Source organism: Dendrobates tinctorius, unplaced genomic scaffold, assembly GCF_039654945.1.
Source record: "Dendrobates tinctorius isolate UK_male_01 unplaced genomic scaffold, ASM3965494v1 ptg000251l, whole genome shotgun sequence".
Classification (NCBI taxonomy): domain Eukaryota; kingdom Metazoa; phylum Chordata; class Amphibia; order Anura; family Dendrobatidae; genus Dendrobates; species Dendrobates tinctorius.
The window spans coordinates 11,747,496-11,764,801 of record NW_027361918.1 but is presented as its reverse complement, the minus strand read 5'-3'; the positions used below and the strand labels follow the sequence as shown (position 1 = coordinate 11,764,801).

The 17,306-nt window shown below is 40.7% G+C and overlaps 5 non-coding genes across 5 annotated transcripts; all 5 read right to left on the bottom strand.

The window, feature by feature from the left end:
• TRNAN-GUU (transfer RNA asparagine (anticodon GUU)) lies at positions 1-74 on the bottom strand. Its single transcript has one exon. It is a non-coding gene; the product is annotated as a tRNA-Asn (tRNA).
• A 6,838-nt stretch (positions 75-6,912) lies between these two features.
• Positions 6,913-6,986, bottom strand: TRNAN-GUU (transfer RNA asparagine (anticodon GUU)). The gene has a single exon. It is a non-coding gene; the product is annotated as a tRNA-Asn (tRNA).
• Positions 6,987-9,583: 2,597 nt separating this feature from the next.
• TRNAN-GUU (transfer RNA asparagine (anticodon GUU)) lies at positions 9,584-9,657 on the bottom strand. Its single transcript has one exon. It is a non-coding gene; the product is annotated as a tRNA-Asn (tRNA).
• Positions 9,658-14,561: 4,904 nt separating this feature from the next.
• Positions 14,562-14,635, bottom strand: TRNAN-GUU (transfer RNA asparagine (anticodon GUU)). The gene has a single exon. It is a non-coding gene; the product is annotated as a tRNA-Asn (tRNA).
• A 2,597-nt stretch (positions 14,636-17,232) lies between these two features.
• Positions 17,233-17,306, bottom strand: TRNAN-GUU (transfer RNA asparagine (anticodon GUU)). Its single transcript has one exon. It is a non-coding gene; the product is annotated as a tRNA-Asn (tRNA).

Here is a 17,306-nt window from a genome sequence, read left to right as displayed (position 1 = left end):
CGTCCCTGGGTGGACTCGAACCACCAACCTTTCGGTTAACAGCCGAACGCGCTAACCGATTGCGCCACAGAGACACAAACGCCTGCCGAACTTTCGTCTAACAGCCGGACGCACCCACCAGTTTTAACCGGAACCTTAAACAATGGTCAGACACCATTTCCTCTAATGATTTTCAACAATAATATGACACAAGAAAGCAAAAAAAAACAAAGAAACAATTGCAGAACCCCAGGAGTACTCTAGTCGCCAACAAATATGTAATGGCTGAAAATTTACATGTCATCGACATGAACACAAACAGTCATTAGAATTTTACTCTGTACATCTGTTAACACAAGCAGAGTGGCGCAGCGGAAGCGTGCTGGGCCCATAACCCAGAGGTCGATGGATCGAAACCATCCTCTGCTAAATTGTGCTGCATTACAACTTTTTTCTACAAACTAGGTAAGTTTTTTTTCATTCCCGCAGTTTGGTTCTCTATATACAGAGAAATGGTTTACTAGAAAATTGCACGACTGTATTTGTAGGCCATAATTCACATTGTGAAACCCAGCGGTCAATGGATTGAAACCAACCTCTTCTAAATACTTGTGTTTTATAAACTTCATCATTGCATATCAACTGAACTTTTCTGTCAACAGCAAACGTGTCTCGGATCAAAAACACTAGTCAAAATCCTAAATCCCAGTACAACTCGTGCCAAAGGACCAGAAGGAGATTCGCGACCTCTCAGCATTTTCTATATTCAAACCAAACCATAAAAGATCAATCTTTTCGCTTGGGATTGTGCTGCATTACAACTTTTTTCTACAAACTAGGTAAGTTTTTTTTCATTCCCCCAGTTTGGTTCTCTATATACAGAGAAATGGTTTACTAGAAAATTGCTCGACTGTATTTGTAGGCCATAATTCACATTGTGAAACCCAGCGGTCGATGGATCGAAACCAACCTCTGCTAAATAGTTGTGTTTTATAAACTTCATCATTGCATATCAACTGAACTTTTCTGTCAACAGCAAACGTGTCTCGGATCAAAAACACTAGTCAAAATCCTAAATCCCAGTACAACTCGTGCCAAAGGACCAGAAGGAGATTCGCGACCTCTCAGCATTTTCTATATTCAAACCAAACCATAAAAGGTCAATCTTTTTGCTTGGGATTGTGCTGCATTACAACTTTTTTCTACAAACTAGGTAAGTTTTTTTTACTCCCCCAGTCTGGTTCTCTACATACATAGAAATGGTTTGCTAGAAAATTGCCCGACTGTATTTGTAGGCCATAATTCACATTGTGAAACCCAGCGGTCGATGGATCGAAACCAACCTCTGCTAAATAGTTGTGATTTATAAACTTCATCATTGCATATCAACTGAACTTTTCTGTCAACAGCAAACGTGTCTCGGATCAAAAACACTAGGCAAAATCCTAAATCCCAGTACAACTCGTGCCAAAGGACCAGAAGGAGATTCGCGACCTCTCAGCATTTTCTATATTCAAACCAAACCATAAAAGGTCAATCTTTTTGCTTGGGATTGTGCTGCATTACAACTTTTTTCTACAAACTAGGTAAGTTTTTTTTACTCCCCCAGTCTGGTTCTCTACATACGTAGAAATGGTTTGCTAGAAAATTGCTCGACTTTATTTGTAGGCCATAATTCACATTGTGAACTCCGTAGATGTTCTTCAAATATGGGAGAAAGGAATCTGTACTTAAAAAAAAAAAAAAAAAAAAAAAAAAAGCACTCAATGGCACATTTGACTATAAGTAAACTGTGACATGGTGTGGCGTGAAACTGATAATGGCGTTCGTCGGGCATGGGGGATTAGCTCAAGTGGTAGAGCGCTCGCTTAGCATGCGAGAGGTAGCGGGATCTGATGCCCGCATTCTCCAATACAATCTTTGGATTCCTTTTTCAGTTGGCCGAGTGAATTGTTTTTGCCACCTGCTCGTGGCACACACGTCCAAACCTTGAAGACTTTCAACAATGGCTAAATCAAGCCTTCGATAGCTCAGCTGGTAGAGCGGAGGACTGTAGATCTAAATTAGCAATCCTTAGGTCGCTGGTTCAATTCCGGCTCGAAGGAAGTTTTGTGTATTCTATCAGATGTTTTCAACCTTCTGGCAAATACCAGACAGCTATGCTCTTTCTGGACATGTAGACAGAAACACAACCGGAAAGTTTTTTCTCCAGTTTGCCTTGTGAATTCAAATCTTAGGCAGCAACAGTGCTTTTACTTTATGGAGATGCTGAGCACCAATGTGAAAACGTCTTCAACTGTAGCATGCTACCCAAGCAAAAGGAACCAACGTCCCTGGGTGGACTCAAACCACCAACCTTTCGGTTAACAGCCGAACGCGCTAACCGATTGCGCCACAGAGACACAAACGCCTGCCGAACTTTCGTCTAACAGCCGGACGCACCCACCAGTTTTAACCGGAACCTTAAACAATGGTCAGACACCATTTCCTCTAATGATTTTCAACAATAATATGACACAAGAAAGCAAAAAAAAACAAAGAAACAATTGCAGAACCCCAGGAGTACTCTAGTCGCCAACAAATATGTAATGGCTGAAAATTTACATGTCATCGACATGAACACAAACAGTCATTAGAATTTTACTCTGTACATCTGTTAACACAAGCAGAGTGGCGCAGCGGAAGCGTGCTGGGCCCATAACCCAGAGGTCGATGGATCAAAACCATCCTCTGCTAAATTGTGCTGCATTACAACTTTTTTCTACAAACTAGGTAAGTTTTTTTTCATTCCCCCAGTTTGGTTCTCTATATACAGAGAAATGGTTTACTAGAAAATTGCACGACTGTATTTGTAGGCCATAATTCACATTGTGAAACCCAGCGGTCAATGGATTGAAACCAACCTCTTCTAAATAGTTGTGTTTTATAAACTTCATCATTGCATATCAACTGAACTTTTCTGTCAACAGCAAACGTGTCTCGGATCAAAAACACTAGTCAAAATCCTAAATCCCAGTACAACTCGTGCCAAAGGACCAGAAGGAGATTCGCGACCTCTCAGCATTTTCTATATTCAAACCAAACCATAAAAGATCAATCTTTTCGCTTGGGATTGTGCTGCATTACAACTTTTTTCTACAAACTAGGTAAGTTTTTTTTCATTCCCCCAGTTTGGTTCTCTATATACAGAGAAATGGTTTACTAGAAAATTGCTCGACTGTATTTGTAGGCCATAATTCACATTGTGAAACCCAGCGGTCGATGGATCGAAACCAACCTCTGCTAAATAGTTGTGTTTTATAAACTTCATCATTGCATATCAACTGAACTTTTCTGTCAACAGCAAACGTGTCTCGGATCAAAAACACTAGTCAAAATCCTAAATCCCAGTACAACTCGTGCCAAAGGACCAGAAGGAGATTCGCGACCTCTCAGCATTTTCTATATTCAAACCAAACCATAAAAGGTCAATCTTTTTGCTTGGGATTGTGCTGCATTACAACTTTTTTCTACAAACTAGGTAAGTTTTTTTTACTCCCCCAGTCTGGTTCTCTACATACATAGAAATGGTTTGCTAGAAAATTGCCCGACTGTATTTGTAGGCCATAATTCACATTGTGAAACCCAGCGGTCGATGGATCGAAACCAACCTCTGCTAAATAGTTGTGATTTATAAACTTCATCATTGCATATCAACTGAACTTTTCTGTCAACAGCAAACGTGTCTCGGATCAAAAACACTAGGCAAAATCCTAAATCCCAGTACAACTCGTGCCAAAGGACCAGAAGGAGATTCGCGACCTCTCAGCATTTTCTATATTCAAACCAAACCATAAAAGGTCAATCTTTTTGCTTGGGATTGTGCTGCATTACAACTTTTTTCTACAAACTAGGTAAGTTTTTTTTACTCCCCCAGTCTGGTTCTCTACATACGTAGAAATGGTTTGCTAGAAAATTGCTCGACTTTATTTGTAGGCCATAATTCACATTGTGAACTCCGTAGATGTTCTTCAAATATGGGAGAAAGGAATCTGTACTTAAAAAAAAAAAAAAAAAAAAAAAAAAAGCACTCAATGGCACATTTGACTATAAGTAAACTGTGACATGGTGTGGCGTGAAACTGATAATGGCGTTCGTCGGGCATGGGGGATTAGCTCAAGTGGTAGAGCGCTCGCTTAGCATGCGAGAGGTAGCGGGATCTGATGCCCGCATTCTCCAATACAATCTTTGGATTCCTTTTTCAGTTGGCCGAGTGAATTGTTTTTGCCACCTGCTCGTGGCACACACGTCCAAACCTTGAAGACTTTCAACAATGGCTAAATCAAGCCTTCGATAGCTCAGCTGGTAGAGCGGAGGACTGTAGATCTAAATTAGCAATCCTTAGGTCGCTGGTTCAATTCCGGCTCGAAGGAAGTTTTGTGTATTCTATCAGATGTTTTCAACCTTCTGGCAAATACCAGACAGCTATGCTCTTTCTGGACATGTAGACAGAAACACAACCGGAAAGTTTTTTCTCCAGTTTGCCTTGTGAATTCAAATCTTAGGCAGCAACAGTGCTTTTACTTTATGGAGATGCTGAGCACCAATGTGAAAACGTCTTCAACTGTAGCATGCTACCCAAGCAAAAGGAACCAACGTCCCTGGGTGGACTCAAACCACCAACCTTTCGGTTAACAGCCGAACGCGCTAACCGATTGCGCCACAGAGACACAAACGCCTGCCGAACTTTCGTCTAACAGCCGGACGCACCCACCAGTTTTAACCGGAACCTTAAACAATGGTCAGACACCATTTCCTCTAATGATTTTCAACAATAATATGACACAAGAAAGCAAAAAAAAACAAAGAAACAATTGCAGAACCCCAGGAGTACTCTAGTCGCCAACAAATATGTAATGGCTGAAAATTTACATGTCATCGACATGAACACAAACAGTCATTAGAATTTTACTCTGTACATCTGTTAACACAAGCAGAGTGGCGCAGCGGAAGCGTGCTGGGCCCATAACCCAGAGGTCGATGGATCAAAACCATCCTCTGCTAAATTGTGCTGCATTACAACTTTTTTCTACAAACTAGGTAAGTTTTTTTTCATTCCCCCAGTTTGGTTCTCTATATACAGAGAAATGGTTTACTAGAAAATTGCACGACTGTATTTGTAGGCCATAATTCACATTGTGAAACCCAGCGGTCAATGGATTGAAACCAACCTCTTCTAAATAGTTGTGTTTTATAAACTTCATCATTGCATATCAACTGAACTTTTCTGTCAACAGCAAACGTGTCTCGGATCAAAAACACTAGTCAAAATCCTAAATCCCAGTACAACTCGTGCCAAAGGACCAGAAGGAGATTCGCGACCTCTCAGCATTTTCTATATTCAAACCAAACCATAAAAGATCAATCTTTTCGCTTGGGATTGTGCTGCATTACAACTTTTTTCTACAAACTAGGTAAGTTTTTTTTCATTCCCCCAGTTTGGTTCTCTATATACAGAGAAATGGTTTACTAGAAAATTGCTCGACTGTATTTGTAGGCCATAATTCACATTGTGAAACCCAGCGGTCGATGGATCGAAACCAACCTCTGCTAAATAGTTGTGTTTTATAAACTTCATCATTGCATATCAACTGAACTTTTCTGTCAACAGCAAACGTGTCTCGGATCAAAAACACTAGTCAAAATCCTAAATCCCAGTACAACTCGTGCCAAAGGACCAGAAGGAGATTCGCGACCTCTCAGCATTTTCTATATTCAAACCAAACCATAAAAGGTCAATCTTTTTGCTTGGGATTGTGCTGCATTACAACTTTTTTCTACAAACTAGGTAAGTTTTTTTTACTCCCCCAGTCTGGTTCTCTACATACATAGAAATGGTTTGCTAGAAAATTGCCCGACTGTATTTGTAGGCCATAATTCACATTGTGAAACCCAGCGGTCGATGGATCGAAACCAACCTCTGCTAAATAGTTGTGATTTATAAACTTCATCATTGCATATCAACTGAACTTTTCTGTCAACAGCAAACGTGTCTCGGATCAAAAACACTAGTCAAAATCCTAAATCCCAGTACAACTCGTGCCAAAGGACCAGAAGGAGATTCGCGACCTCTCAGCATTTTCTATATTCAAACCAAACCATAAAAGGTCAATCTTTTTGCTTGGGATTGTGCTGCATTACAACTTTTTTCTACAAACTAGGTAAGTTTTTTTTACTCCCCCAGTCTGGTTCTCTACATACATAGAAATGGTTTGCTAGAAAATTGCCCGACTGTATTTGTAGGCCATAATTCACATTGTGAACTCCGTAGATGTTCTTCAAATATGGGAGAAAGGAATCTGTACTTAAAAAAAAAAAAAAAAAAAGCACTCAATGGCACATTTGACTATAAGTAAACTGTGACATGGTGTGGCGTGAAACTGATAATGGCGTTCGTCGGGCATGGGGGATTAGCTCAAGTGGTAGAGCGCTCGCTTAGCATGCGAGAGGTAGCGGGATCGATGCCCGCATTCTCCAATACAATCTTTGGATTCCTTTTTCAGTTGGCCGAGTGAATTGTTTATGCCACCTGCTCGTGGCACACACGTCCAAACCTTGAAGACTTTCAACAATGGCTAAATCAAGCCTTCGATAGCTCAGCTGGTAGAGCGGAGGACTGTAGATCTAAATTAGCAATCCTTAGGTCGCTGGTTCAATTCCGGCTCGAAGGAAGTTTTGTGTATTCTATCAGATGTTTTCAACCTTCTGGCAAATACCAGACAGCTATGCTCTTTCTGGACATGTAGACAGAAACACAACCGGAAAGTTTTTTCTCCAGTTTGCCTTGTGAATTCAAATCTTAGGCAGCAACAGTGCTTTTACTTTATGGAGATGCTGAGCACCAATGTGAAAACGTCTTCAACTGTAGCATGCTACCCAAGCAAAAGGAACCAACGTCCCTGGGTGGACTCGAACCACCAACCTTTCGGTTAACAGCCGAACGCGCTAACCGATTGCGCCACAGAGACACAAACGCCTGCCGAACTTTCGTCTAACAGCCGGACGCACCCACCAGTTTTAACCGGAACCTTAAACAATGGTCAGACACCATTTCCTCTAATGATTTTCAACAATAATATGACACAAGAAAGCAAAAAAAAACAAAGAAACAATTGCAGAACCCCAGGAGTACTCTAGTCGCCAACAAATATGTAATGGCTGAAAATTTACATGTCATCGACATGAACACAAACAGTCATTAGAATTTTACTCTGTACATCTGTTAACACAAGCAGAGTGGCGCAGCGGAAGCGTGCTGGGCCCATAACCCAGAGGTCGATGGATCAAAACCATCCTCTGCTAAATTGTGCTGCATTACAACTTTTTTCTACAAACTAGGTAAGTTTTTTTTCATTCCCCCAGTTTGGTTCTCTATATACAGAGAAATGGTTTACTAGAAAATTGCACGACTGTATTTGTAGGCCATAATTCACATTGTGAAACCCAGCGGTCAATGGATTGAAACCAACCTCTTCTAAATAGTTGTGTTTTATAAACTTCATCATTGCATATCAACTGAACTTTTCTGTCAACAGCAAACGTGTCTCGGATCAAAAACACTAGTCAAAATCCTAAATCCCAGTACAACTCGTGCCAAAGGACCAGAAGGAGATTCGCGACCTCTCAGCATTTTCTATATTCAAACCAAACCATAAAAGATCAATCTTTTCGCTTGGGATTGTGCTGCATTACAACTTTTTTCTACAAACTAGGTAAGTTTTTTTTCATTCCCCCAGTTTGGTTCTCTATATACAGAGAAATGGTTTACTAGAAAATTGCTCGACTGTATTTGTAGGCCATAATTCACATTGTGAAACCCAGCGGTCGATGGATCGAAACCAACCTCTGCTAAATAGTTGTGTTTTATAAACTTCATCATTGCATATCAACTGAACTTTTCTGTCAACAGCAAACGTGTCTCGGATCAAAAACACTAGTCAAAATCCTAAATCCCAGTACAACTCGTGCCAAAGGACCAGAAGGAGATTCGCGACCTCTCAGCATTTTCTATATTCAAACCAAACCATAAAAGGTCAATCTTTTTGCTTGGGATTGTGCTGCATTACAACTTTTTTCTACAAACTAGGTAAGTTTTTTTTACTCCCCCAGTCTGGTTCTCTACATACATAGAAATGGTTTGCTAGAAAATTGCCCGACTGTATTTGTAGGCCATAATTCACATTGTGAAACCCAGCGGTCGATGGATCGAAACCAACCTCTGCTAAATAGTTGTGTTTTATAAACTTCATCATTGCATATCAACTGAACTTTTCTGTCAACAGCAAACGTGTCTCGGATCAAAAACACTAGTCAAAATCCTAAATCCCAGTACAACTCGTGCCAAAGGACCAGAAGGAGATTCGTGACCTCTCAGCATTTTCTATATTCAAACCAAACCATAAAAGGTCAATCTTTTTGCTTGGGATTGTGCTGCATTACAACTTTTTTCTACAAACTAGGTAAGTTTTTTTTACTCCCCCAGTCTGGTTCTCTACATACATAGAAATGGTTTGCTAGAAAATTGCCCGACTGTATTTGTAGGCCATAATTCACATTGTGAAACCCAGCGGTCGATGGATCGAAACCAACCTCTGCTAAATAGTTGTGATTTATAAACTTCATCATTGCATATCAACTGAACTTTTCTGTCAACAGCAAACGTGTCTCGGATCAAAAACACTAGTCAAAATCCTAAATCCCAGTACAACTCGTGCCAAAGGACCAGAAGGAGATTCGCGACCTCTCAGCATTTTCTATATTCAAACCAAACCATAAAAGGTCAATCTTTTTGCTTGGGATTGTGCTGCATTACAACTTTTTTCTACAAACTAGGTAAGTTTTTTTTACTCCCCCAGTCTGGTTCTCTACATACATAGAAATGGTTTGCTAGAAAATTGCCCGACTGTATTTGTAGGCCATAATTCACATTGTGAACTCCGTAGATGTTCTTCAAATATGGGAGAAAGGAATCTGTACTTAAAAAAAAAAAAAAAAAAAGCACTCAATGGCACATTTGACTATAAGTAAACTGTGACATGGTGTGGCGTGAAACTGATAATGGCGTTCGTCGGGCATGGGGGATTAGCTCAAGTGGTAGAGCGCTCGCTTAGCATGCGAGAGGTAGCGGGATCGATGCCCGCATTCTCCAATACAATCTTTGGATTCCTTTTTCAGTTGGCCGAGTGAATTGTTTATGCCACCTGCTCGTGGCACACACGTCCAAACCTTGAAGACTTTCAACAATGGCTAAATCAAGCCTTCGATAGCTCAGCTGGTAGAGCGGAGGACTGTAGATCTAAATTAGCAATCCTTAGGTCGCTGGTTCAATTCCGGCTCGAAGGAAGTTTTGTGTATTCTATCAGATGTTTTCAACCTTCTGGCAAATACCAGACAGCTATGCTCTTTCTGGACATGTAGACAGAAACACAACCGGAAAGTTTTTTCTCCAGTTTGCCTTGTGAATTCAAATCTTAGGCAGCAACAGTGCTTTTACTTTATGGAGATGCTGAGCACCAATGTGAAAACGTCTTCAACTGTAGCATGCTACCCAAGCAAAAGGAACCAACGTCCCTGGGTGGACTCGAACCACCAACCTTTCGGTTAACAGCCGAACGCGCTAACCGATTGCGCCACAGAGACACAAACGCCTGCCGAACTTTCGTCTAACAGCCGGACGCACCCACCAGTTTTAACCGGAACCTTAAACAATGGTCAGACACCATTTCCTCTAATGATTTTCAACAATAATATGACACAAGAAAGCAAAAAAAAACAAAGAAACAATTGCAGAACCCCAGGAGTACTCTAGTCGCCAACAAATATGTAATGGCTGAAAATTTACATGTCATCGACATGAACACAAACAGTCATTAGAATTTTACTCTGTACATCTGTTAACACAAGCAGAGTGGCGCAGCGGAAGCGTGCTGGGCCCATAACCCAGAGGTCGATGGATCGAAACCATCCTCTGCTAAATTGTGCTGCATTACAACTTTTTTCTACAAACTAGGTAAGTTTTTTTTCATTCCCGCAGTTTGGTTCTCTATATACAGAGAAATGGTTTACTAGAAAATTGCACGACTGTATTTGTAGGCCATAATTCACATTGTGAAACCCAGCGGTCAATGGATTGAAACCAACCTCTTCTAAATACTTGTGTTTTATAAACTTCATCATTGCATATCAACTGAACTTTTCTGTCAACAGCAAACGTGTCTCGGATCAAAAACACTAGTCAAAATCCTAAATCCCAGTACAACTCGTGCCAAAGGACCAGAAGGAGATTCGCGACCTCTCAGCATTTTCTATATTCAAACCAAACCATAAAAGATCAATCTTTTCGCTTGGGATTGTGCTGCATTACAACTTTTTTCTACAAACTAGGTAAGTTTTTTTTCATTCCCCCAGTTTGGTTCTCTATATACAGAGAAATGGTTTACTAGAAAATTGCTCGACTGTATTTGTAGGCCATAATTCACATTGTGAAACCCAGCGGTCGATGGATCGAAACCAACCTCTGCTAAATAGTTGTGTTTTATAAACTTCATCATTGCATATCAACTGAACTTTTCTGTCAACAGCAAACGTGTCTCGGATCAAAAACACTAGTCAAAATCCTAAATCCCAGTACAACTCGTGCCAAAGGACCAGAAGGAGATTCGCGACCTCTCAGCATTTTCTATATTCAAACCAAACCATAAAAGGTCAATCTTTTTGCTTGGGATTGTGCTGCATTACAACTTTTTTCTACAAACTAGGTAAGTTTTTTTTACTCCCCCAGTCTGGTTCTCTACATACATAGAAATGGTTTGCTAGAAAATTGCCCGACTGTATTTGTAGGCCATAATTCACATTGTGAAACCCAGCGGTCGATGGATCGAAACCAACCTCTGCTAAATAGTTGTGATTTATAAACTTCATCATTGCATATCAACTGAACTTTTCTGTCAACAGCAAACGTGTCTCGGATCAAAAACACTAGTCAAAATCCTAAATCCCAGTACAACTCGTGCCAAAGGACCAGAAGGAGATTCGCGACCTCTCAGCATTTTCTATATTCAAACCAAACCATAAAAGGTCAATCTTTTTGCTTGGGATTGTGCTGCATTACAACTTTTTTCTACAAACTAGGTAAGTTTTTTTTACTCCCCCAGTCTGGTTCTCTACATACGTAGAAATGGTTTGCTAGAAAATTGCTCGACTTTATTTGTAGGCCATAATTCACATTGTGAACTCCGTAGATGTTCTTCAAATATGGGAGAAAGGAATCTGTACTTAAAAAAAAAAAAAAAAAAAAAAAAAAAGCACTCAATGGCACATTTGACTATAAGTAAACTGTGACATGGTGTGGCGTGAAACTGATAATGGCGTTCGTCGGGCATGGGGGATTAGCTCAAGTGGTAGAGCGCTCGCTTAGCATGCGAGAGGTAGCGGGATCTGATGCCCGCATTCTCCAATACAATCTTTGGATTCCTTTTTCAGTTGGCCGAGTGAATTGTTTTTGCCACCTGCTCGTGGCACACACGTCCAAACCTTGAAGACTTTCAACAATGGCTAAATCAAGCCTTCGATAGCTCAGCTGGTAGAGCGGAGGACTGTAGATCTAAATTAGCAATCCTTAGGTCGCTGGTTCAATTCCGGCTCGAAGGAAGTTTTGTGTATTCTATCAGATGTTTTCAACCTTCTGGCAAATACCAGACAGCTATGCTCTTTCTGGACATGTAGACAGAAACACAACCGGAAAGTTTTTTCTCCAGTTTGCCTTGTGAATTCAAATCTTAGGCAGCAACAGTGCTTTTACTTTATGGAGATGCTGAGCACCAATGTGAAAACGTCTTCAACTGTAGCATGCTACCCAAGCAAAAGGAACCAACGTCCCTGGGTGGACTCAAACCACCAACCTTTCGGTTAACAGCCGAACGCGCTAACCGATTGCGCCACAGAGACACAAACGCCTGCCGAACTTTCGTCTAACAGCCGGACGCACCCACCAGTTTTAACCGGAACCTTAAACAATGGTCAGACACCATTTCCTCTAATGATTTTCAACAATAATATGACACAAGAAAGCAAAAAAAAACAAAGAAACAATTGCAGAACCCCAGGAGTACTCTAGTCGCCAACAAATATGTAATGGCTGAAAATTTACATGTCATCGACATGAACACAAACAGTCATTAGAATTTTACTCTGTACATCTGTTAACACAAGCAGAGTGGCGCAGCGGAAGCGTGCTGGGCCCATAACCCAGAGGTCGATGGATCAAAACCATCCTCTGCTAAATTGTGCTGCATTACAACTTTTTTCTACAAACTAGGTAAGTTTTTTTTCATTCCCCCAGTTTGGTTCTCTATATACAGAGAAATGGTTTACTAGAAAATTGCACGACTGTATTTGTAGGCCATAATTCACATTGTGAAACCCAGCGGTCAATGGATTGAAACCAACCTCTTCTAAATAGTTGTGTTTTATAAACTTCATCATTGCATATCAACTGAACTTTTCTGTCAACAGCAAACGTGTCTCGGATCAAAAACACTAGTCAAAATCCTAAATCCCAGTACAACTCGTGCCAAAGGACCAGAAGGAGATTCGCGACCTCTCAGCATTTTCTATATTCAAACCAAACCATAAAAGATCAATCTTTTCGCTTGGGATTGTGCTGCATTACAACTTTTTTCTACAAACTAGGTAAGTTTTTTTTCATTCCCCCAGTTTGGTTCTCTATATACAGAGAAATGGTTTACTAGAAAATTGCTCGACTGTATTTGTAGGCCATAATTCACATTGTGAAACCCAGCGGTCGATGGATCGAAACCAACCTCTGCTAAATAGTTGTGTTTTATAAACTTCATCATTGCATATCAACTGAACTTTTCTGTCAACAGCAAACGTGTCTCGGATCAAAAACACTAGTCAAAATCCTAAATCCCAGTACAACTCGTGCCAAAGGACCAGAAGGAGATTCGCGACCTCTCAGCATTTTCTATATTCAAACCAAACCATAAAAGGTCAATCTTTTTGCTTGGGATTGTGCTGCATTACAACTTTTTTCTACAAACTAGGTAAGTTTTTTTTACTCCCCCAGTCTGGTTCTCTACATACATAGAAATGGTTTGCTAGAAAATTGCCCGACTGTATTTGTAGGCCATAATTCACATTGTGAAACCCAGCGGTCGATGGATCGAAACCAACCTCTGCTAAATAGTTGTGTTTTATAAACTTCATCATTGCATATCAACTGAACTTTTCTGTCAACAGCAAACGTGTCTCGGATCAAAAACACTAGTCAAAATCCTAAATCCCAGTACAACTCGTGCCAAAGGACCAGAAGGAGATTCGCGACCTCTCAGCATTTTCTATATTCAAACCAAACCATAAAAGGTCAATCTTTTTGCTTGGGATTGTGCTGCATTACAACTTTTTTCTACAAACTAGGTAAGTTTTTTTTACTCCCCCAGTCTGGTTCTCTACATACATAGAAATGGTTTGCTAGAAAATTGCCCGACTGTATTTGTAGGCCATAATTCACATTGTGAAACCCAGCGGTCGATGGATCGAAACCAACCTCTGCTAAATAGTTGTGATTTATAAACTTCATCATTGCATATCAACTGAACTTTTCTGTCAACAGCAAACGTGTCTCGGATCAAAAACACTAGTCAAAATCCTAAATCCCAGTACAACTCGTGCCAAAGGACCAGAAGGAGATTCGCGACCTCTCAGCATTTTCTATATTCAAACCAAACCATAAAAGGTCAATCTTTTTGCTTGGGATTGTGCTGCATTACAACTTTTTTCTACAAACTAGGTAAGTTTTTTTTACTCCCCCAGTCTGGTTCTCTACATACATAGAAATGGTTTGCTAGAAAATTGCCCGACTGTATTTGTAGGCCATAATTCACATTGTGAACTCCGTAGATGTTCTTCAAATATGGGAGAAAGGAATCTGTACTTAAAAAAAAAAAAAAAAAAAGCACTCAATGGCACATTTGACTATAAGTAAACTGTGACATGGTGTGGCGTGAAACTGATAATGGCGTTCGTCGGGCATGGGGGATTAGCTCAAGTGGTAGAGCGCTCGCTTAGCATGCGAGAGGTAGCGGGATCGATGCCCGCATTCTCCAATACAATCTTTGGATTCCTTTTTCAGTTGGCCGAGTGAATTGTTTATGCCACCTGCTCGTGGCACACACGTCCAAACCTTGAAGACTTTCAACAATGGCTAAATCAAGCCTTCGATAGCTCAGCTGGTAGAGCGGAGGACTGTAGATCTAAATTAGCAATCCTTAGGTCGCTGGTTCAATTCCGGCTCGAAGGAAGTTTTGTGTATTCTATCAGATGTTTTCAACCTTCTGGCAAATACCAGACAGCTATGCTCTTTCTGGACATGTAGACAGAAACACAACCGGAAAGTTTTTTCTCCAGTTTGCCTTGTGAATTCAAATCTTAGGCAGCAACAGTGCTTTTACTTTATGGAGATGCTGAGCACCAATGTGAAAACGTCTTCAACTGTAGCATGCTACCCAAGCAAAAGGAACCAACGTCCCTGGGTGGACTCGAACCACCAACCTTTCGGTTAACAGCCGAACGCGCTAACCGATTGCGCCACAGAGACACAAACACCTGCCGAACTTTCGTCTAACAGCCGGACGCACCCACCAGTTTTAACCGGAACCTTAAACAATGGTCAGACACCATTTCCTCTAATGATTTTCAACAATAATATGACACAAGAAAGCAAAAAAAAACAAAGAAACAATTGCAGAACCCCAGGAGTACTCTAGTCGCCAACAAATATGTAATGGCTGAAAATTTACATGTCATCGACATGAACACAAACAGTCATTAGAATTTTACTCTGTACATCTGTTAGCACAAGCAGAGTGGCGCAGCGGAAGCGTGCTGGGCCCATAACCCAGAGGTCGATGGATCGAAACCATCCTCTGCTAAATTGTGCTGCATTACAACTTTTTTCTACAAACTAGGTAAGTTTTTTTTCATTCCCCCAGTTTGGTTCTCTATATACAGAGAAATGGTTTACTAGAAAATTGCACGACTGTATTTGTAGGCCATAATTCACATTGTGAAACCCAGCGGTCAATGGATTGAAACCAACCTCTTCTAAATAGTTGTGTTTTATAAACTTCATCATTGCATATCAACTGAACTTTTCTGTCAACAGCAAACGTGTCTCGGATCAAAAACACTAGTCAAAATCCTAAATCCCAGTACAACTCGTGCCAAAGGACCAGAAGGAGATTCGCGACCTCTCAGCATTTTCTATATTCAAACCAAACCATAAAAGATCAATCTTTTCGCTTGGGATTGTGCTGCATTACAACTTTTTTCTACAAACTAGGTAAGTTTTTTTTCATTCCCCCAGTTTGGTTCTCTATATACAGAGAAATGGTTTACTAGAAAATTGCTCGACTGTATTTGTAGGCCATAATTCACATTGTGAAACCCAGCGGTCGATGGATCGAAACCAACCTCTGCTAAATAGTTGTGTTTTATAAACTTCATCATTGCATATCAACTGAACTTTTCTGTCAACAGCAAACGTGTCTCGGATCAAAAACACTAGTCAAAATCCTAAATCCCAGTACAACTCGTGCCAAAGGACCAGAAGGAGATTCGCGACCTCTCAGCATTTTCTATATTCAAACCAAACCATAAAAGGTCAATCTTTTTGCTTGGGATTGTGCTGCATTACAACTTTTTTCTACAAACTAGGTAAGTTTTTTTTACTCCCCCAGTCTGGTTCTCTACATACATAGAAATGGTTTGCTAGAAAATTGCCCGACTGTATTTGTAGGCCATAATTCACATTGTGAAACCCAGCGGTCGATGGATCGAAACCAACCTCTGCTAAATAGTTGTGATTTATAAACTTCATCATTGCATATCAACTGAACTTTTCTGTCAACAGCAAACGTGTCTCGGATCAAAAACACTAGTCAAAATCCTAAATCCCAGTACAACTCGTGCCAAAGGACCAGAAGGAGATTCGCGACCTCTCAGCATTTTCTATATTCAAACCAAACCATAAAAGGTCAATCTTTTTGCTTGGGATTGTGCTGCATTACAACTTTTTTCTACAAACTAGGTAAGTTTTTTTTACTCCCCCAGTCTGGTTCTCTACATACATAGAAATGGTTTGCTAGAAAATTGCCCGACTGTATTTGTAGGCCATAATTCACATTGTGAAACCCAGCGGTCGATGGATCGAAACCAACCTCTGCTAAATAGTTGTGATTTATAAACTTCATCATTGCATATCAACTGAACTTTTCTGTCAACAGCAAACGTGTCTCGGATCAAAAACACTAGTCAAAATCCTAAATCCCAGTACAACTCGTGCCAAAGGACCAGAAGGAGATTCGCGACCTCTCAGCATTTTCTATATTCAAACCAAACCATAAAAGGTCAATCTTTTTGCTTGGGATTGTGCTGCATTACAACTTTTTTCTACAAACTAGGTAAGTTTTTTTTACTCCCCCAGTCTGGTTCTCTACATACATAGAAATGGTTTGCTAGAAAATTGCCCGACTGTATTTGTAGGCCATAATTCACATTGTGAACTCCGTAGATGTTCTTCAAATATGGGAGAAAGGAATCTGTACTTAAAAAAAAAAAAAAAAAAAGCACTCAATGGCACATTTGACTATAAGTAAACTGTGACATGGTGTGGCGTGAAACTGATAATGGCGTTCGTCGGGCATGGGGGATTAGCTCAAGTGGTAGAGCGCTCGCTTAGCATGCGAGAGGTAGCGGGATCGATGCCCGCATTCTCCAATACAATCTTTGGATTCCTTTTTCAGTTGGCCGAGTGAATTGTTTATGCCACCTGCTCGTGGCACACACGTCCAAACCTTGAAGACTTTCAACAATGGCTAAATCAAGCCTTCGATAGCTCAGCTGGTAGAGCGGAGGACTGTAGATCTAAATTAGCAATCCTTAGGTCGCTGGTTCAATTCCGGCTCGAAGGAAGTTTTGTGTATTCTATCAGATGTTTTCAACCTTCTGGCAAATACCAGACAGCTATGCTCTTTCTGGACATGTAGACAGAAACACAACCGGAAAGTTTTTTCTCCAGTTTGCCTTGTGAATTCAAATCTTAGGCAGCAACAGTGCTTTTACTTTATGGAGATGCTGAGCACCAATGTGAAAACGTCTTCAACTGTAGCATGCTACCCAAGCAAAAGGAACCAACGTCCCTGGGTGGACTCGAACCACCAACCTTTCGGTTAACAGCCGAACGCGCTAACCGATTGCGCCACAGAGAC